The sequence below is a fragment of the Dasypus novemcinctus genome, chromosome 6 (assembly GCF_030445035.2).
Source record: "Dasypus novemcinctus isolate mDasNov1 chromosome 6, mDasNov1.1.hap2, whole genome shotgun sequence".
In the NCBI taxonomy this organism is placed as follows: Eukaryota; Metazoa; Chordata; class Mammalia; order Cingulata; family Dasypodidae; genus Dasypus; species Dasypus novemcinctus.
This window is the reverse complement of record NC_080678.1, coordinates 12,929,271-12,951,770: the sequence shown is the minus strand read 5'-3', so window position 1 is coordinate 12,951,770 and position 22,500 is coordinate 12,929,271.

The window sequence follows — 22,500 nt, the reverse complement described above, 5'->3', positions numbered from 1 at the left end:
GACACATCATCACAAGATCACAGCACCACGACGTCACAGCATCACCATGTCACAGCATCACCATATCATAGCATCACCGGGACACAGCGTCACAAGATCACAGCACCACCATGTCACAGCATCACCATGTCACAGTGTCACCATGACACAGCATCACCATGTCACAGCATCACATCACAGCATCACCATGTCACAGCATCACCATATCACAGCATCACCACAACACAGCATCACCACGACACAGCATCACCACGACACAGCATCACAAGATCACAGCATCACTATGACACAGCATCACCAAGTCACAGCATAACCACGTCAGTGTCACCACTTCACAGCACCATGTCACAGCCTAACTGAATCACAGCCTCACCACTGGTGCCTCTGGAGAGCTTTCTAGCTCCAGTTAATGGTTGCCAGGGAAATAGGTCCAAGGAAAACCAGGCACACCCAGTGCCACCACGCCAGGAACCCTGCCACCAGGCGGAGATGGGTCTCTGCAGAGCCCGCTGCACGGCTGCTTCCGCGGAGGCACAGCCCCTCGGAGGGTGCGTGAGAAGGCCGTGTGGCTCCCTCAGGGCTCAAGGGTAAACTGCCAAGAACTGTTTCTAGATCTGCTCTGGCCTCAACCTCGGATGAAGCTGCTCGTCAGGCCGAGGAGTGACAGCCAGGAAGTCCTCCCCCTGTCTTCCTGAAGTGACGCTCTCATTGAGCTGGACAAAATTGCCGTATTCCCAGGCCTTTCCTCCCAGGGATCGTTTCCTCTCAAGACAGCCACAAGGGCCCGGCACCCTCACGCAGCGTCGTGGCCCCCAGCCCCAGAGACAGGCCACAGGTCGCGCGCCAGCGCTTCCCTGGCGGCCTGGTGCCAGCAAGAGCCAGCCCCAGCCGGAACCACGGGGGGGAGGCGCCCATTCTCTGGCCCACAGCACCCCTGACAGGCCCCGCAGCCCCTCTGAGTCCAGCCATCACTCACTACAGCCTTCCCCAAAGGGTCATTTCAGGAAGGAAAAACAGCCCAGGGAAAGGAGTGGCCCAGGAGTGGCCAAGCCAACAAACAGACAGACGGAAGCCAAAACGGAGCCTCCAGCTGGACGTTCAGACCTAAAGTAGCAATGGACTGTCTTTTAAAATGGACTGTCTTTTTTTCATTTTAAAAAGTTTAAAATAAAGTCTGGATGCCTATGGGCCCATCTCAGCTTGCTCCCCCAATGTCTGGCCCTGCCCCCCTGCCTGGAGTCATTGAAAGTGACCTTGTCACAGTGATGATCAGGACAGCAAGGCAGACCAAAAAGACATGCACAGACTAATAATAACTAACATTTATTGAGTACCTACCATGTACTGAGCAATATATATACACATTAAGTATACCGGGTCATCTGATCTTTTAAGTTAGGTACTACTATTATCCCCATTTTACAGATGAGTAAACTGAGGCAAAGAGAACAATAAATTCAGTCTCCAACCTCACTTTTAAGACAGCCCCCAGTGATCCTCAGCTCCTGGTGGTCAGGCTGTGTGTGACCCCCGCCCTTGAGCGGGGCGGGATATAGTGGCTCCCATCTAATAGTCCAGCAAAAGCGACGAGAAGCCACTTCCAGGACTCAACGACAAAGACCGTGGCTTCTGTCTTGGGCTCTCTCTCCTACTCTGGTTCCCTCTGGTGACACCCGGCTGCCCTGTGGTGAGCTGTCCAGTGCAGACACATCTTGGCAAGGAGCCGAGGGAGCCATCCAGCCCACAGCACCTCACCCTGCCCACGTCCTGTGAGCGACTCAGAAGCAGATCCTGCTGCAGTTAATCTTCAGATGAGACCATAGCCCTGGCCAGTACCTTCATGTGCCTTGTGAGAGACCTTGAGATAGGGTTCCTGCTGAGCCACACCCAGGCTGCGCACCCCCAGAAAAGAAGAGGTGGTCAATGTGTATTGCCTTAAGCTGCTAGATTTGGGGGCAATTTGTGCCACAGCTGTGGAGAACCAATAAGCCTCCTCAGACATGAGCTGCCCCGAGCCCTGCCCTGCCGTAACCCCTCGCTGGAGGCCCACCTCACTGTGGCCCTCCAGGCCTGTCCCTGTCCCTGACACTGCCTCCTCCTGACCCCAGTCCAGAAGCTAACTGGCCCCTTAGCTAAGGCACAGTACCTGCCGTCTCACTGCTGGTCGCTTGCCACGTCTTTGGTCACCTGGAAGACCTGGCCAATGGCACCTGTCCCCATCCCTGAACCCATCTCCTAGTCTGGAAACAGGGTTAAGTGAACCCCACACGAAAGAACAGTCCCTTCAACAAAAGGTGCTGGGAGAACTGGATATCCACATGCAAAAGAATGAAGGAGGGTCCCAACTCACACCATCTACAAAATCAACTCAAAATGGACCAAAGAGCTGTATATAAGAACTAAGACTATAAACTCCTAGAAAAAATGTAGGGAAGCATCTTCAGGATCTTGGGCTAAACAATTGTTTCTTCGACTTTACACCCAAAGCTACAAGCAACAAAAGGAAAAATAGATAAATGGGACCTCACCAAAACCTAAAATTTTGTTTCTCAAAGGACTTTATCATAAAGTGAAAAGACGACCTACCAAATTGGAGAAAATATTTGGAAGTAATATAACTGATAAGGGTTTAATACAAAGAATATATAAAGAAATCCTGCAGCTGAACATTAAAAAAAACAATCCAACTAAAAAATGGGCAAAAGACTTGGATAGACCTTTCTCCAAAGAAGATACACAAATGGCTATAAAGCACAAGAAAAGATGTTCAACATCATTAGCTATTAGGGAAACACAAACCAAAACTTTTACAATGAGAGTGTGAATAAAATGGTTATTTAAAAAGAAACTTTTTAAAACCTACAATGAGATTCATTTCACTGTGACTAGAATGGCTACTATTTTAAAAACAGGAAGTTGCAGGTGTTGGAGAGGATGTGGAGAAAGAGGAACATTCATTCTTGGCTGGTGGGTATGTAAAATGGTGCAGCCTCTGTGGAAGACAATTTGGCACTTCCTGAGAAATCTAGGTATAGAACTACCATATGACCCGGCAATCCCACTGCTAGGTTTGCACCCAAAAGACTTGAATGCAGGAACTCGAACAGATATTTGCACACCGAGGCTCATAGTGGCATATTCATGATTGCCACGAGCTGGAAGCAGCCCAAGTGTCCATCAACCAGTGATGGGTAAATGTTGTACATACACCTGATGGAATATTATTCAGTATTAAAAAGGAATGAAGACATGATTCCTAAGGCAACATAGTTGAACCTCAAAAACATCATGTTGAGTGGAATAAGCCAGACACAAAAGCACAAATATTTCATGATCTCACTGATATGAAATAACTAGAAGAAGCAAAGTCGTAGTCAGAATCTAGAATATAGTTTACCACAGGCTGGGTTGGGGTTAGGAAATACGGAGTTAATTCTTAAATTTTATAGAATTTCTGTTTGGGTTGAATGTAAAGTTTTGGTAATGGATGATGGTGATGGAAGAACAATATCGTGAATGTAATAACACCACTGAATTTTATACATGAAATGTGGTTAAAAAGGGAAATTTTAAGTCATTGTATGTTACTAGCAATTTTTTAATAGGACTGTACAACAGTGACCCTATTGTAAATGATGAACTATAGTTAACAATGCAATTTAAAAATGTTCTTTCATGAATTGCAACAAATATACCACACTAATGTAAGGTGTTAGATAATAGGGTAGTACATGGGAAATTTGTATTTTATGTATTTTATGCATGATATTTCTGTAAACCTACAACTTCTCTAACAAAAAATAATTACTACAAAAAAGAGAGAGAGGGAAGCCCATGTGGTTGTTTTGGGGGTTAAACAATAGGTATTGAGAATTTGCCAGGGGACCAGCCACTGTTCAGAGGACTTTTATGCAGTATCTCACCTACTGCCCCAGTGACTCGGTGAGGAAGGTACTATTTTAGCCCCATTTTCCAGGTAAGAGAATGGGGGCTTAGATAAATCCTGTGACTCCCCACAGCCACACACCTGCTCAGTACAGGGCCCTGGCCTGAATGCTGATTCTCAGAAACAATCCTATTTCCTCCTCTCACAGAGCTGCCGGCCCTGGGTCTCCCTCCGTCCTGGGCAGGTGTGGTCAGAGCTCCCCCGAGCCTGCAGGCGGGCACAGCCTCCCGGGCCCCATCCCCAGGGCTTCCGCCGTCAGCACCCGTGGAGCCACATCAGAGGCTGGACCTCCTGATGCCCCAAACCCCGGCCCGACCCAGAGAAGGCAGAACCACAAAACCCCACATCCGAGATGCTGTATAGTCTAGATTCTGCTTCTACAATTGTGTTTGTCTCCTTAGTCCTTTCAGGGATGGACGAGATGAAAATTCATCTTCATCCATCAGAAATGTTTCTAAACTTGGAATGTCAGGGTCCCAAGAGCCACCCCCAGGCCCACCGTCCTGTCACCTCTGGCTCTGGCACAAGGCAAAGCCCTTCACGGGTTTAGTCCATTGGGAACACGAGGGACTCACCCCTCTCCGGGAGCAAGCTGAATTCGGGGTCCCTGAGGACTCCCCAGCAGATAAATGAAAAGCTCGTCTTTCCCTCCAATAAGGGCAGCCAGGCCTTTCAGCCCCCGAGACTCAGCTCGGCAGCCCAGAAGGTACTGACCGGCCGTGGCGGATTCCAGCCTGCCCAGGCTTCTGCCCGAGAGAGGCCCAGGAGCAAGGGCTGTGTTCACTTTCCACTGCTGCTGTAAAAAGTGAACGCAAACTATGACCTGAACGAAAACAAATTCCTTGTATTACTGGAAGTCAGAAGTCTGGCAAGGCTCGCACCGGTGTCGGCAGCCACGGGTAGGACTGACTCCTCGTCTTTTCTGGCTCTGGAGGCTGCTCGCGTTCCTTGGCTCGTGGCGCCTTCCTCCCTCTTCAAAGCCAGCAGTGGCGGGTCAGGTCCCTCTCACAGCCCGTGACCCTGACCTCCTCTCCTGCCGCCTTCTCCCCTTTTAAGGAGCCTTGCGATGACTTTGGGTCCCACCTGCATAACCAGAAGAAGTTGCGTACTCTCAAGTGCCCATCACCCCTCATCCGGGTTCAGGGCCCGAAGGAGCAGGAGCGCCGGACCCATCCGAGCTTTCTGGAGCCCCCTGCAGAGCAAGGAGGAGGGATCTGGGCATCAAGCCTGCATTCCAGTTCTGTCCCTGCAGCTTACCCTGTGATCCCGGGCAAGCTACTGCCCCTCTCTGGGCCTCGGCGACCTCCTCAGGAAGTGGAGGGACAGCCGCTCCCTTCCCCAACCAGCGCAGCCCAGCAGGTGCAGATTCAGGTGACCCAGCTTCGCCTTGGTCCTGGTGGGCCCAGCAGGCGCACGCTAAATGTCAGTCCCCTGTACCCCTCGGCACCCTGCCCAAGTCCACCCTACCGTTTGAAACCAGAGAGATGCCTAAGAAAACAAGCACCTTTCCTTGGAGAAAAAAGGCTGTCATTTTCCTAGCAGTCTCGGGCACCCTGACCGGGGCCCTGCCGGCTGGAGTCGCTCCAGAAATGGAGGTTCTGGCTGGCTGTCCTGGACTGGCCGCAGAGAAAACACACCCTCGGGGCCAGGGCAGTGCGGATGAACTCCAGGAGCGGAGCCTCCCAGAGCGCGTCTGGGGCAGGAGGCCAGCAGGCAGGAGGGGGCACGCTGGCAGCAGGCCTGGGCGCCACCTGGCCCGGCCCGGGCTCCCCGTGCGGCTGGAAGGCCTGTGCCCGTGCTGCAGCATCCACTGTGCAGAGAAGGCAGGTGCCCCGACCTGAGGCCGGAGCTCCCGAGCGGAGCAGCCTGGAGCAGGGTGGGGGGCAGCAGGAGGGAGGGGTAGCAGACCAAGAGCCGGCAGCATTGCAGCCCAGCAGGGACACCATTGCCAGGACGACGTGGGCCGCTCAGACGTGCCTGGGTCCCCAAAAGAGAAGAGGCAGAGCTGGGATTCGAACTCAGGTCCCTACCCCTGGACCACAATGCTTCCTGGCAGAGGGGGCAGAGCTGGGAGGAGGAGCAATTTCAAGAACTTCCTGAAGGAACACGGTGACCGAAAGCTGCCCCATCGGGCCCGTGAGACTGGCGAGACGGGGGTCGAGGGGCGGGCCGCGGCCCGTGCTCACAGCCCCTTGGTCCCCCCGTGAGCCCCTCCCGGGCAGCCCCCCTGGGCCTCGGGCCCCAGGTACACCCAGAGCCCCGCTTGTTCCTGCGCATCAAACCACCTCATCTCCCTCTTCCCTTTATCTCAAAAAACCCAGAGCTCAGCTTTCTTTTCTAAAGCGCCGCTAATTAGAAGCATATTTTATTTTCCCAGGGGAGGCAGCTGTGGGATAAAAGTGGGAAGTGTAAACGCTGGTGGTGGATGAATCATCGCATTGCTTTTTATTCATTTTTCTTTTACGACGAAGTTCGTATGATTTCCTAAAAGCACATAGAAAAGGAGCACAGCTCATGCCCCTCGGCCTTGGCGAGGACTCCTGGGGGTGGAGTTCAAAAGCCAAGACAGGGCTTGTTGAACAAGCTCCGTGCGTTATAAGCAAGTCCACATCCCCCTCTGGGCCGGAAGTGGTCCAGGGAAAGCATTTGGCCAAGTTGGCCCAGACAAAGGAGGGCAGTCTATTCTGCACACTGCTCATGTTCAATAAACATGTGCTGAGTGAATGAATTAACTAATAGGTTTACCTAAAGCCTGCTTTAACCAGGGAAATTAGAATAATTGACCTTGTGTGGCCCCTTAATAAGTGGAATATGACTTGATGATATGAGAAAATATTCCCCACCTATTTTAAGTGAAAAGCAAATTATGAAACAGTGTGTAGAGTAGGATCCAAATTTTATTTTCAAAACATAATATATGTACATAAATCTATGGAAATATAATATAAATGTAAGAAAATGCATAAGCTCCGGTACCAGTCTCTTTGAATGGAGGGGCAATGAGCGGTCTGTAATTTCTTCTTCACCCTTCCCAGCATTTTCCAGTTTTCAGTCAAAAGCACATGCTACTTCAGTAATCAGGGAGAAAAACATTCTACTCACAATAAGATGCAGGATCGTAAGGTAACTGGCCCACCTGGCTTCCTTGCATGAAACGCAAGCATGCCTTACCTGACTCCGACGAAATGTCAGCAGCGTAGAGGCCACCCTTCTCCAGGGGGCTGCAGACCAGGGAGTCCTTCCCTGAGATTCCTCAAGGACCCCAAGGGGGTGGAAGGGGGTGAGGGAAAACCTGAGCAGATGGGGCGCCAGGCTACCCACCCCTCTTTCAACCAGAGCCGCTCTGCACCGCCCGGGGCCGGCAGGGATTCCATGCACTGCCCCGGCCGGCTGAGACCTCAAACCCTCTATTCTCCAAGAGCAAATTAAATCTGACCCTGTATCCCCATCTCCCTGGGCCAATGGCAAATTCACCCTGTCATTATGGGGCTCCCTCTTCAGCCAGGTTTTCCAGATTTTACAAATGAAAATACAAGACGCCCGGTCAAATGTGAATTTCAGATAAACCAGAGTATTTTAGTGTAAGTATGTCACACGCAAGCCTGTCTCACATAAACTAAAATACCCTGTTGCTTATCCAAGATTTCACGTTTAACTGGTGTCCTGATTTTAGCTGGCAGCCCCCTCCCATCCACCAAAGGTCCCGCCAAGGCCCCCGGTGGTTAGCAGCCCAGCGGGGACCCCAGGCCGCTGGTGCCCACTGTGCCCACCCCACAGGCTCCCTCAGGGCAGGGGCTCTGCTGCCCTCATGCCACGTGGGGCAGGGGCACCTTTGCCAGGGCCGGCCTGGTGACCAGAGTCTGACCTCCGATGGGTGCCAGTTGGCCACCCCCAGGCCTGCCCCTCTCGGGGTGCTATGAGGACGTGGGGGCGGGCCCACCCCACCATCAGGCACCTGGCGGGAGACCGCTGGCACACCGAATCGGGAATCAGGGTGAGTCTAAGAAAGGGACTACGGGGAAGCAGCTGTGGCTCGAGCAATTGACCTCCCGTTTACCCTACGGAGGACCCGGGTTCAAGCCCCAAGACCTCCTGGAAAAAAAGAATTGTCCCATACCTGCGCAGCGCAGAGAGGCACAGGCCCCTACACGGTGACGCGGCGCACCAAAAAGACGACACAACCAGATAGAAAAATAAAAAAGAAAGAGGTGTGGACCAAGCGTAGGAAAGCAAGAGGCAGTGCGGCCCCAGGCTGCTGAAGGGGTGAGGGGGGAAGGGGCTGCAGAGCCTGGGCACAGAGAGGCCATGGGCAGGGCTGCGGAGTAACAGCCGCGACCCTCCGACGCCCCAGAGGGAGAGGTCCCGGGGCGAGGACACCCTCCCTTCCCTCCCTCCACCTCCTGCCTGGCCAAGCCTGACTCAAAGTCAGGGGTCAGGGGGCCCACCGAGGTGACCCCTGCAGGTGGCCTCCAGGGCCCAGAGCAGGGGTAAGTGAAGAGGGCCGGGGAGGGGCGAAGGGAGAGGCCCGGCAGCGCCCCCCTCGTCGGGAGAACTCTTCGTCCACAGCCCACCGCTCCGAGCCCCCCCACAATCCTCTCAGTGAGTTGAAACAAAGGCCAAGAAGGAGCACTGTCTTCATGCAACAGGTCGACCCGAAGCCAGAGGACAGGTTGAAGAAAGAGAGCCCAGTGGTCAGACCCCTTCAGTAACAGGGAGGGGATACACAACGAGAACAAAACAGTAGCTCTCCTCTCAAAAGTCTTGATCCCGGCCTTTACGGGTTGGACTTCCACCCAAAAAACCCAGTTCACAATGGTTCTGCGACTTCAGGAAGAACAAAAGCCAGGGCCGTGAGCTAAAACGCCTGCACACAGAAACGCCAGCATGAACCAGTGACAGCCGACGACGCTCCTCGTCCCTGGCCGGCCTGGAGCTACGTTAGCCAGGCTTTGGAAGGCCTGCTCCGCGGAGATGGGCTCCAAGCACAGTCCCGAGCCGAGCAGGGCAGGCCCACCCGCCGGCTGCCTCCCAGGGATAAGCTGGCCCCAGAGAGGACCAGTGCTTTTCAGGGATTTACCCCTGCTCCAGTCGAATGGCCCTCAGAAAAAAGACTGTGACCCAGTAGACTTGGATGACGCAAGCCTTCCATCAGCGATGTTTAAAAATGGAAGCATGTGGAGCCTGACCCTCCTCGAAATCCCTCAGTTTCCCTTCATGAGGCTTCTAGCCAAAGATGATAAAAGGTGAAGTGGTTTTTAATGCGTATGCTCTACTGCCTCTTAGAAGTACTTTTTATAAGCTGGTAAACCTAGAATCTAGGGAGTGGCCAAACTAAATGTAACTTCTTAAAAAAAAAAGGAAAGAAGAAGAAATCTATGTGTCTCACTGTCAACTGTCTATAGTTTTGTGTGCTCTCATTTTGGGATTAAAAATGTGTTTTTTTTCCCCAAGTGAATTTGATAGTTTTAATGTTTTACAACTTAAAAAAAAAAAAAACATTAAAATGCTTATTAATTATTTTGGTCATTTTAAAAATGCTACTATGATTTCCTTTTAAATGTCCAATATTTACACATTCTTATTAATATTTTCAAATGATATTGCCAAGCTAAGATACCTAAACTCACAATGTCTGTGGTGCTGTAAAGTTTATACTGCCATGTGTCAATTTTGAAAATGATAACCTTTTCCATCCTGCATATTCCATTGTTATTGCCTCACTGATTGGTTCAGGAATGGGTACACAAGCCAGTCAGAATGAGTGAGGTCCCTTCTTCCGTAGGAACAACTAAAAGACTCAGCTTTCCCACCGGACATAAATAAGGAAATAGTCACTAGAGATTTGGCAGCCATTCTGTGCCCATGAGGAAAGAGTCTGCCTGAAAATAAGCCAATACCAGAGAAGTAGAACCAAAGAGTATATGGAGAGAGGCCGCCTGCTGATTACATCATTTGAGCTCTGGGTCAAACCATGGCTGAAGAGTTGAGTTCCAGGCATCCATAAAAGTTCATGTTTTACTTAAGCCAGTTTGAGTTGGGTTTTTGACACAAGCTCAATTCCTACATGGCATGCCATGTGCATAGGGGGTCAGGAGTATCACTCCCACTTCTCTCAAGGCCAAATAAGTGGAAAAGAGCCTGGCAGCTGTCCAGAAGAGGCAGCTCCACCCCACTGGGAAATGAGATGCCTTTCTCTGCCAAAGGGGCGAGGAAGGGACAACTGGGGGCCTGAGCTCCTTTGAAAGGTGGGGTGACAAGATGGTTACGTGTGCAGACTCAGAGCAGACTGACCCCCCGGGCTAGCCCACACCTCCACCACTTGCTGATCACTCGGGCATCATCCTCGTCCCCTCTGCTCCTCCGTCTCTTCCTGGGAGGATACCATGTGGCTACTGCAAAGATTAAACAAGCAAACACCTGTGAAGTCCTTAGACCAGAGCTTGGCACAACACGGACCTCATTAAAAGGTTTTAGCTGCTGCTGCTGTTATTAATACATTATTAATCACACACAAGCCCTCTCTGGATGAGTTTCACTCTGAAGGTTTACAGCCCTCCAGCCTCCTGCCCATATGAGGAAAAATCCTACCACCTGCCCTGGGTGAGCCCCACTTCCCTCCACCCCTCTCCCTGCAGGCTCCCTCCCAGCCTGTCCCAGAAACTTACCTGCTGAGCTGCTGTGAGCCCCACTACACCTGCCGGTCCAGCCACATGCAGACCAGGGATCTGCAGCCAATTCCAAGCTATCCCATTTTTCTGTAGCAAGTGACAAAAACTGGATTAATGGGGGGAGGCGACTTTATTGTCAGAATTCAGAGGCCCCGTGATGCCACAGGTGCCCTGCCTCCCACCACCTCTTGGCCGTGCCTTCCTCTGTGTTGGCTTCACCTTCAGGCAGGTCTCCTCCATGTCAAGGATAACTTTCTTTGAATGTCTGGAAGTTTAAAAGAACTATCTCTTTAAAAATCAGAGTAGGGAAACGGACTTTGGCCCAGTGGTTAGGGCGTCCGTCTACCATATGGGAGGTCTGTGGTTCAAACCCCCGGCCTCCTTGACCCGTGTGGAGCTGGCCATGCGCAGCGCTGATGCGCGCAAGGAGTGCCTTGCCACGCAAGGGTGTCCCCCGCGTGGGGGAGCCCCACGCGCAAGGAGTGCGCCCATGAGGAAAGCCGCCCAGCGTGAAAAGAAAGAGCAGCCTGCCCAGGAATGGTGCCGCCCACACTTCCCGTGCCGCTGACGACAACAGAAGCGGACAAAGAAACAAGACGCAGCAAATAGACACCAAGAACAGACAACCAGGGGAGGGGGGGAATTAAATAAATAAATCTTTAAAAAAAAAAAAAAAATCAGAGTAAACTAGGAAATCAGAGGGAGAGAATATATTGAAGAGCTGAAATGGCCAAGATAGCCAAATAATGATGAAAGCACTACAAGTGAAAATGTGTGGATTGAAGTTAAAGTTGTTCTTAGAGGAAAATCCAGAGTTTTTAAAGTACTAATCAGAAAACAAAAAATGAAAATGAAAACAAATGAGTTCAACTCAAAAAAGGACAATGGAGTCAACTCAAAGCAGCAAAAAAAAGACCTAAGTAAAATAGATAAGGGCAGAATTCCATAAAACCAACAACAAAACCAGAAATGATTAACATAATCAAACTAAAAATATGCAAAATATAAAATGAAAACAGGGAACAACTCTGAAATAACAAATACTTTTTAATACTTAAGGAAAATTATTTACAACCACCAACCAATATTAAATGGATTCATTTGCAGGAGAGAAAAAAATAGCAAAATTGGCATAAGGGGAAATAGAAAAGCTGGGTAGGTCACTGCCATGAAGGAAAGTCAAAACGGAAGAGAACAAACTGTTAGAACCGCCAGGAGAGTTCAATGTGGTTGCCAGCTACATACTTGTCTTAGTATGCCAGAGCTCCTATGACAAATACTGCACACTAGTTGGTTTAGAAATTTGTGGGCTCACAGTTTGGAAAACCAGAAACCCAAAACCAAGGTCTCAGCAGGCCGCGCTTTTCCCCAGGCTGCAGCGTTCTGGAGCTGGTTTGCCGCAATCCTTGGGGTTCCTTGGCTTGTGTCTCACTTGGCGGTCACTCTCCTGGGCCTCCTCCCATGGCTCTCTCTGACTCCTGGCTTCTACTTCCATGTTCACTGTCCTTGCTGATGAGGACTCCCGGTCACATGGACCAAGGCCCATCCTGATTCGGTTTGGCCTCATCTGAATGGGCTCTTCAAAGATCCTGTCCACAGGTGAGTCCACACCTTTGCTAGCAATGACATCTTCAAAGGTCTGTTTGCACATGGGTTCACATTGGCAGAAACACAGATTCGGATTTGTACGTGTCTTTTGTGGGTGACATGAGTCAATCCCCCAAAATATTCAACATACAAAAAACAATAGTGTTCCTCAGTTCCAGCAAAAACCCACTGGAAAACATGTAGTCAAAATAAGACAGCATTTATCATAGCAACAAAAATATAAATTATCTGTGAATTAACCCAGAAAACAATACACAAAGATCTCTAGGGAAGCAGAAGTGGCTCAAGCGATTGGGCTCCCATCTACCATATAGGAGGTCCAGGGTTTGGTTCCCGGGGCATCCTAGTGAAGGCAAGTTGGCCTGCGCGGAGAGCAGGCTCAAGAGGAGAGCTGGCCGGGAAACGGACTTTGGCCCAGTGGTTAGGGCGTCCGTCTACCATATGGGAGGTCCGCGGTTCAAACCCCGGGCCTCCTTGACCTGTGTGGAGCTGGCCATGCGCAGTGCTGTTGCGCGCAAGGAGTGCCGTGCCACGCAAGGGTGTCCCCCGCATGGGGGAGCCCCACGCGCAAGGAGTGCGCCCGTGAGGAAAGCCGCCCAGCGTGAAAAGAAAGAGCAGCCTGCCCAGGAATGGCGCCGCCCACACTTCCCAAGCCGCTGACGACAACAGAAGCGGACAAAGAAACAAGACGCAGCAAATAGACACCAAGAACAGACAACCAGGGGAGGGGGGGAATTAAATAAATAAATAAATCTTAAAAAAAAAAAAAAAAAAAGAGAGCTGGCCCACATGGAGTGCTGACCCGCATGGAGTACTGGCCCACATGGAGAGCTGACACAGCAAGATGACACAACAAAAAGAGACACAGAGGAGAGACAATAAGGGATGGAGCAGACCAGGGAGCTGAGGTGGCGCAAGAGATTGCACACCTCTCTCCCACTCCAGAAGGTCCCAGGATAGGTTCCCAGTGCCGCCTAAAGAGAAGACAAGCAGACACAGAAGACACAGTGAATGGACACAGAAAGCAGATAGAGAGCACAGAAACAACTGGGGGCAGGGTAAATTAATTAATTAATTTTTTTTTTAAAGATCTCCATGGAGAAAATTTTGAATCTATTAAAGGCCCCAAAAGGAGTATACAAGAAAGAAGATAGAAGTACCCAATTCATGGATGGCACACCGTAACTGCAAAGGTGAATTTCCTCAAATCAATCTGTAAATTAAAAGCAATCCATTCAAAAATTACAGCTGCATTTTTCAGGAACTTTAAAAATTTATTTGAAAATTCACACGAAAAATAAAGATTCATGAATAGCTTAAAAAACATGTTTTTAATAAAAAGGAGAGCAAAGAAGTGGCATTGGCAAAGGTACAAATAAGAAGATCAAATAAACAGGACAGAGATTGTGAAATCAGACCAAAATGATGGAGATGAAACTCCCTCCAGGGAGGGAAACATGGGTTCTTTAATAAATGACTTTGGGGATATTAGCTCGTCTTGTGGAGAAGCTGTTGTCTCCTGCCATGTAGAGAATGCACGCCAAGTAGAGAGCCGCTGGCCCAATGTCCCAGCCACACTTCAAATTATTGACCTTGTCACTAAATATTGTGCTGCCTATTTGACAATCACTGGCCTGTACATTGCATGTGCCTTATAATTTCAACGTATATTTGTGACATTTCCCAATGTCTCATGTGTATTACATGTTTATATAACCCAAACTTGGTCTCCACAGAAGAGTGGTTGAAAGCAGTTCCAAATGAAAAGTAGATTCTTGGCATCCTTAAACTGAATTAAGCAAGCCAATTATTAGACTGCTTCACATGCAAGATGAACAACTGAAGCATTCCACTTCTAAAAGTGTGGAGGTAAACTACCTGAGACAAGCAACTGCCATCCAAGTCCGACAGATTAACATCAGGAAAGTAAGATGCCAGAAGGAAGTATAGGGAAGCCGATGGGGCTCAACTGATAGAGCATCTGCCTACCGTATAGGAGGTCCAGAGTTCAAACCCACGGCCTCCAGGCCCGTGTGGAGCTGGCCCACGCACAGTGCTGCCGTGCGCAAGGAGTGCCCTGCCACGCAGGGGTGTCCCCCACATAGGGGAGCCCCACATGTAAGGAGTGCACCCTGCAAGGAAAGCCACCCTGCAGGAATAAAGCACAGCATGCCCAATAATGGCACTGCACACACAGAGAGCTGACACAGTAAGATGACACAACAGAAGAGATATAGGTGCCGCCAAGAATACAAACAGACAGAAGAACACACAGCGAATGGACACAGAGCAGACAAGGGAAGGGGAGGGAGAAATAAAATAAATCTTTAAAAAAAAAAAAAAGGAGTATAAAAAAAACTATTTACCCTAGACATTTATTTCTTTTGGAAATAGATATATTTTGGATTCTTGGTACTGGTTAGGAGGAGAGGGAAAAAAGCAAAACAACACTAAAAGCTCTTTAGATACAACCATCAAAGGCATTTGAAAACTCTTCATGTTGAACATAGAGACAAAAATATAAAAATTAAAATAATTATACAATGCATATAATGTAACAGTATAATGTAATATCATATGCACATATATATATTCCAAATTGCTTAAGGATTGAGTGTGATAGTTAAAGTACAAAATTTTAAAAAGAAGAGAGAAAAAGTTTACAGTCTCAAAGTCAGAAAACGTTGGAAAAACAAGGGGCAAAAAGAACAAACTATGATTTTGGATAAATAATAAATACCTACTGAAATTAAAAATGTAAAAAAAAGCTATGGTAATAAAAATGACAGATGCAACTTCATCAGAATTAAACATTTCTATTCAGTAAAGGATACCACAAAGTAAATAAATGAGTGAACAGACTGGAATAAGTTTTTTCACTGTCTGAAAATAATTGTCGGGAATTATTGTCCAGAGGATGCAAGTAGCTCCTACAAATCAGCAAGTAAAAGATAGCAAACCTCTCCAGAAAATGAACAAAGATTACGAACAGACAATTAACAAGCAGGGGAAATCTTGTTGCTTAATCGATCATGAAGAGACACACTACCTCACTAATAACCAGAGTCACGTGAATTAAAACAAGATGCCCCTTACAGCTACCCAATTAGCAGCGAATAGATGGTCAAGCAATAAATACCACTTGCTGCTGGGAGTTTGCAGCATGGGGTCTCTCTTCTGATGGGGGAAGGATAAACTGGGAGTTTGCATTGCCCTTCGGCCCAGTGGCGTGATTCCCAGGTATGTGTCCCAAAGACGTTTTTGCGTGGCCCTGAAGGAGACACATACAAGGATGCTTGGCCCAGTGAAGGGCAAACTAGGGGCCCATTTCTTAGGAATGGAAAAGCTTTATGGGGCCTTTTAAAAAGGGTATTCACATAAATGAAATTCCATGCAGCAACCAGATATATTGAACTAGATTTCCATATAGCAATGAGGACCTATCTGGAAATATAACATAGGGCAAAAAAAAGTATGAAAGAGAATGAGATTTAGAGGCTGGTATAATTTATGTAGATTTTTAAACACACACAAAATAGCACTATATATTTTCCAAGGTGTCACTTACATTTAAATAAATGTAGCATGTCTTGAAAGTGGCTTGAAAGGATAAAAATTAAATACACTGAAGTAGGTGCTGGGGGAAGGGGAATGGGAGTCAGATGGGAGGACAAAGAGGGAAGATAAAGAAGCAATTAGCTGTACAGAACATATGTCCAGGGTGCATGGTAATGTTTGGATATACTCATAGTGGCAACAATTAAAAACCACAGTAGGGGGGGTACTGGGTTCCTGGCCAGTGGTGCTCTGTCATGGTCCCTAGGGGAGCAGCGACAGTCTCCCAGGTACAGTGGCAGGGACCGGGAGGGAGTGAGGGTTCAACAGTGAGCCCCTGATGCTAATGACTATGCTTCTGAGCTGACAAACCTAAAATAAGAACAAGGCCTAGAGCAACATTGTGCCTGGGAATTTCCTCCTGTCAGCCTTCATATTACTCAAATGTGGCCAGTCTCGAAGCCAAACTCAGCATGTAAATGCAATGCCTTCCCCCCAGCGTGGGACATGACACCCGGGGATGAGCCTCCCTGGCAACGAGGGACCACTATCAACTACCAACTGATGATGCAACTGGAAAATGACCTTATACGGAAGGTTCAATGCGGATCAGCAGAATAGCCACGTCTACATAAAATACCATGACTTTAAAATGCTGTTTGACCTAAAGTAAGGGGGAAATGGAAAGGAGAAATGAGTTTATATGGCTACGAGTTTCTAAAAAAGAGTCTGGAGGCTGGCAGAAGGATTGCCCTCATGCACAACTGAGCAGAGTCAGAGAGACAGAAAAAGCAGATACAACCCCCAGATATTGGTTCCTTTGAGGGCTAAAGAGACCCATGGGAGTTATGGTCATGGCCGATGGGGTTAACTACCAGGGCAGATGGCCCCTCTTTGGAAATGGTGTTTATGTGTGATGAATCTGGCCTCAGATGGGATCTCCCTTCATAAGACTTTCATGCTAATGTGCTGGAGGTGCAGTTAATGTTGGGGTTTAAGATATATTTAGGGGATTTGAATCTCTGGACTGACAATGTGATAGCCAGGTCCTGAACCTCAACAGACTCCAGCACCTACAATCTGATCTATTGGACTTACCACACTCAGCTAAGATGGAGTTGAAGAAGGACAACCACCACACCATGGAGGCTAGAGTGATTACAACTGAAAATGGGAGGATTGCATCCAGCATCCATGTGGAATCTGAGCCTCCTCTTGACATAGAGGTGCAATGGACACAACCAATCCAATGTCCACATAGAAGAGGTGGCATTGGATTGGGAAAAGTGGACATGGTGGACGATGGGTATGGGGAAAGGCAGGAAGAGATGAGAGGTGGAGGCGTCTTTGGGACATGGAGCTGCCCTGGATGGTGCTTCAGAGGTAATCACTGGACATTGTAAATCCTCACAGGGCCCACTGGATGGAATGGAGGAGAGTATGGGCCATGATGTGAACCATTGTCTATGAGGTGCAGAGGTGCCCAAAGATGTACTTACCAAATCCAATGGATGTGTCATGATGATGGGAACGAGTGTTGTTGGGGGGGGGAGAGGGGGGGCGGGGGGGTGGGGTTGAATGGGACCTCACATATATATTTTTAATGTAATATTATTACAAAGTCAATAAAAAAAAAAAAATAAAGCAAAGCACAGCTTGCGTGGGCCACTGGTGATGTAAGCCAGGCTCTGGGCTGGGTGGTCCCTTCAGTTCTGTGGACCTGAGGACCCCAAGCTCCCAGGAAGCCCTGAACATGCTGTGCCACCCTCAGAGAGCCTGTTCTGACCACTCAGTGCTCAAGGGTGGCACTAGGTTGCTTCCCATCTGTGGAGGAACAGGATTCTGGACCACCAGGCCTCCAGGCAAGAGGCTGCAAGACCAGCAGCCCCACCCACCCTCCTCCCCTCCACCCTCCTCCTGCAGAGCACCCACACACTGCCCTGTCCAAAGTCAGCTCTCCTCCATTTCCAGGCTCAGCCCCGGAGGCTCCTATTTCACCCGACCCCCTCCGCCTTCTCTGGGCAGCTCTGAAGCTCCAGAGGTCTGGCCCAGCCCATGCACTCCTCCACCTTCTGCCAGAGATGCACCCAGGAAGGCACTTCTGAAGGCCCCCACAGGCTGTCTCCATCAAGCCAAGGGGAGGCCTGGAACCCCAGGGAGGGCTTGAGGACAGATGAGGGCCCAGCCTCCATTCCGGGGGCCCAGGCTGGATGGACAAAACCAGCCCATGAGCACACAGGTTCTCCTGCCTGCAGTGCCAATAAGGGCAGCCAAGCCAGGCAGCCCCATTCTCCCTCTCCCTTCTCCCTCCTCTCTCCTCTTTTTCCTTTTCCTCTCCTTCTTCTCCTTCATCTCCCTCCCTTTCTCCCCTCCTCATCATCAGGGTCATCATCACCATCATCATTGTCATCATCATTGTCATGATCACCACCATCATCATCACCACCATCATCATCTCAATCACGATCATCACCACCATGAGCATCACCACCACCATCACCCTCACCACCCTCATCATTGTCATCACCATCACCATCACCACCATCACCACCACCACCCTCATCACCACCACCACCACCACCACCACCACCACCACCACCACCATCACCACCACCACCACCACCACCACCACCACCACCACCACCATCACCACCACCCTCATCACCACCACCACCACCACCACCACCACCACCACCACCACCATCACCACCACCACCACCACCATCACCACCACCCTCATCACCACCACCACCACCACCATCACCACCACCACCACCACCACCACCATCACCACCACCACCATCACCACCACCACCACCATCACCACCACCCTCATCACCACCACCACCACCACCACCACCATCACCACCACCACCACCATCACCACCACCACCATCACCACCACCACCACCATCACCACCACCACCATCACCACCACCACCACCATCACCACCACCACCATCACCACCACCACCACCACCACCATCACCACCACCACCATCACCACCACCACCACCATCACCACCACCCTCATCACCACCACCACCACCACCACCCTCATCACCACCACCACCACCACCATCACCACCACCCTCATCACCACCACCACCACCACCATCACCACCACCATCACCACCACCACCATCACCACCACCACCACCATCACCACCACCCTCATCACCACCACCACCACCACCACCACCACCACCACCACCACCACCACCACCATCACCACCACCACCACCACCACCACCATCACCACCACCACCACCATCACCACCACCACCATCACCACCACCATCACCACCACCACCACCATCACCACCACCACCATCACCACCACCATCACCACCACCACCACCACCACCACCACCACCACCATCACCACCACCACCATCACCACCCTCATCACCACCACCACCACCACCACCACCACCACCACCACCATCACCACCACCACCACCATCACCACCACCACCATCACCACCCTCATCATTGTCATCACCATCATCACCACCCTCACCCTCACCCCCCTCACCACCCTCATCACCACCACCACCACCCTCACCACCCTCACCATCCTCACCCCCCTCACCCCCCTCATCCCCCTCGCCACCCTCACCACCCTCACCACCCTCATCATCGTCATCACCATCGTCATTGCAGCAGCTATCACTTACCAATACATATTAAGTGCCAGGCATTGAGCTGAGTACTAGATCCCCTAACTTCTACCACAGCCCTATGAGGCACACTTTGTAACTTCATTTTACAGGTGCTCAGAGAGGCTTGGAGACTTGTCTAAGGCCATCCAGACCCTTAGACTTGGGGTACAAAGCCAGCTTGTCTGTCTCAAAGTCTGGGCCCCTGCCCCCACATCGGCCCAAACTGGCCTCTCCAGCTCTGCCCGCTTCTCCAGCCTGCCTGGCCCCAGCTCCTACCCAGTCCATTATGGCCTCTCCTGGGATGCTCACTCCATCCCCAGAGCCCTGCCAGAGACCGCAGCATCAGGTATGGGAGAATTCCCTGAGGGACTCGGGCTTGTACCTCTCGCCCGCACACCTGGCCTTCAGAGCCACCTGAAGGACAGCGGGATGGAAGGAAAGGAGAGCCTAGGGGGCCTTTGGGTCCTGCCATGAAAAAGAATATGCCTGGAATCCAGACAGATTTGTTTTCCCCAGAGGGACCCAGTGGATCATATCTGGTGGCAGAGCCAGGCAAGCTGGGAAAGCACTGAGAGCCCCGGAAGGCCATACATCCCATAAGCACTTCCTGGGCACCTAGATGTGCCCAAACCTGTGTCAGGGACCATGGCTGTGGACTCAAACATCACGAGGGGTCCCTGCCTCAAGGAAGATTCCAACACCCACGTGCAATCCCGAGGGCACTGGGATCCGGAAGCTCATCTCAGGCTGGATCCCACCTATGAAAAAGAAACCTCACCCCGACCCCCTGTGAGGGTCCCTGCACCAGGGAATTCCTACATTCCTAACTCCCTCCCTCAGGACAGCTCCTTCTCCAAGTCAGAATTCTTGTCCTCTGAAGAAATGGTGTTTGCCCTCCTTTCTGATGATAAGAATTCTGAACCAAACATGTTGCTCTTTTCACTTTTCACTGCAACTACCAGGAAGCGCAAAAGGAGTGTTTAAGCCCAAATGCTGGAATCACATTACATTCTCTGTAGGTGCAGTTTTTTAAATCCCGGTCCTGAGTGCCTGTTGCTACTTTATAGTGTGTGTCCTTGATGGAAACTGCCTCAAACCTTCTGTGAAATAAGAGAGGAAAAGAATGAATGAGTAAATTAGGTTTCCAGGATTTCTATGAGAATAAAATCACTGAAATTAATTCCCCACCTGAAAACTCCAGCCCTGTGCAGTTCCAGGGAAGAGGTTGGGAAATGCTTTTCCAGGGAATTAGCGCTCAGAGAACAAAGCCTGCACCTGCCGGCGCCTGCCTGTTCCTACTCTCGCCCACCCTCGCCTCCCCCCGCCTCTCCCCGGTGGGACACCAGCCCCAGCTCTGCCCACTCCCCGCTTCCTCTGGGCTGCTCGAGTTTCCCACGTTTTCCTTCTTCCCTGTCTCCGCCAGGTCTTCCCAGACTTGAGCTGTCTCTAGACCACTGGGCTAGCAGCAGCTTCATTCTGAACTCGCTCCACCCCAGGCTCGGCTTCCCTTTCTCTTTTCCCTTCCAGGTCTCTACCCTCAGCCTTGATTTGGGTCCCCCAGAAGCAGACCCAGAGACAAGGACTCGGGAGCAGGGAGCTGATGTGGAAGGTGGTCCAGGAGGCACTAGGAGGAGGGAGGGGAGCGAGCGAGAAGGGAGGAGAGCTGGGAGGAGGCCTGCCTGGGCCAGCAGACGCGGTCCCCAGGGCCGGGGACAGCTCTGAGCTCTCCCACTGACAACCACCCACCGCCCCACACATCCGGGTTGCTCCTGAAGGGGGTGGAGCAGCAGACCCTGTCCTTCCCTCTGGGAGTCTGCTCATTTCCTAGGGTCCCTGTAACAAAATACCACAAGCAAGGCGGCTTCAAACAGCAGACTTACGGTCTCAGCGTTCTGGAGGTTGGAGGCAGGACCCCCTCGAGGCTCCCGGGCCTCCTGGCCTCCTGCAGCTTCTGGTGGTCAAGGGCAGCCTTAGGCGTGGCTCGGCTTGGACTCTGGCCTCCACTCTGCCTCCAGCATCACATGCATTCTCCCTGACAGCCACATCTGGGTGCAAATGTCCCTTTTCTGATGAGGATACCGGCCATTGGATTCAGGGCCCACCCAAACCCCGTGTGGCCTCATCTTAACTCAGCTACCTCAGCAAAGACCCTACTTCCAAAGAAGGTCACATTTCCAGGTGCCAGGTTTAGGACCTGAACTAAGATTTGGGGGGAGCATCGACAGTCCAGCCCCACCCAGCTCCCCAGGTCCCCTCCCCTGGGTCATACCCAAAGCCCCCTCCTCACTGGGAGCAAGGCTGCAAGCTGGGAAGGAGGCCAAGAGAGATGGTGAAACAGAAAACACAGTGGGAAGCACGTTCTGTCTAAGGATCGGGAAACAGGAGGCACCAGGCGCCTGGGGGAAGTCACAAATGGAAAGCGGTGGAAGACAGTAGCAATGTAAAGTTGGGAGCAGAGGCGGCTCAAGCAGTCGAGCGTGTGCTTCAAGCATGGGAGGTCCTAGGTTCGGTTCCCAGTGCCTCCTAGAAACAAAGACCAACAACAAGCAAACAAACGAGCGGATGTGGCTCAGTGGTTGAGCACCGACTTCCCACTTACAAGATCCGGGGTTCAATCAGTACCTGAAAAAAAAAACAACAATATGAAGCAGCATCCCCGAGTCCCCTCAGCCCCCCAGGTACAGCTTGGCAATGAGGGTCGTCATGGAGATGGAGAGTCCAGGGCCGAGCCCAGGAGGACCCAGGTGAGGCCTCCACGGGGACCACAGCACCAGGCCGGCAGCTCAGAAGCCTGGCTCAGGGGCTTGCAAAGGGCTTAGTCCCAGGATTTCCCCAAGCCTTGAGCAGGGCCACCACGTCCTTTGCAGGGGGAGGGGCAGACGTAATGGCTGGGCTGCAGTCGCCACCAACATAGAGTATTCTTGTTCCCCAGCCGTTTTAACAAGGTATTTATGGGCCAGATATGGCCTCAGGACAAGACTTGGCTTATGGGGCTGGCTCCAAACAAGCAGGGCAAAGAGGCCTCAGGACAAAGGCCGTGTGATAAAGGCCATGAAAG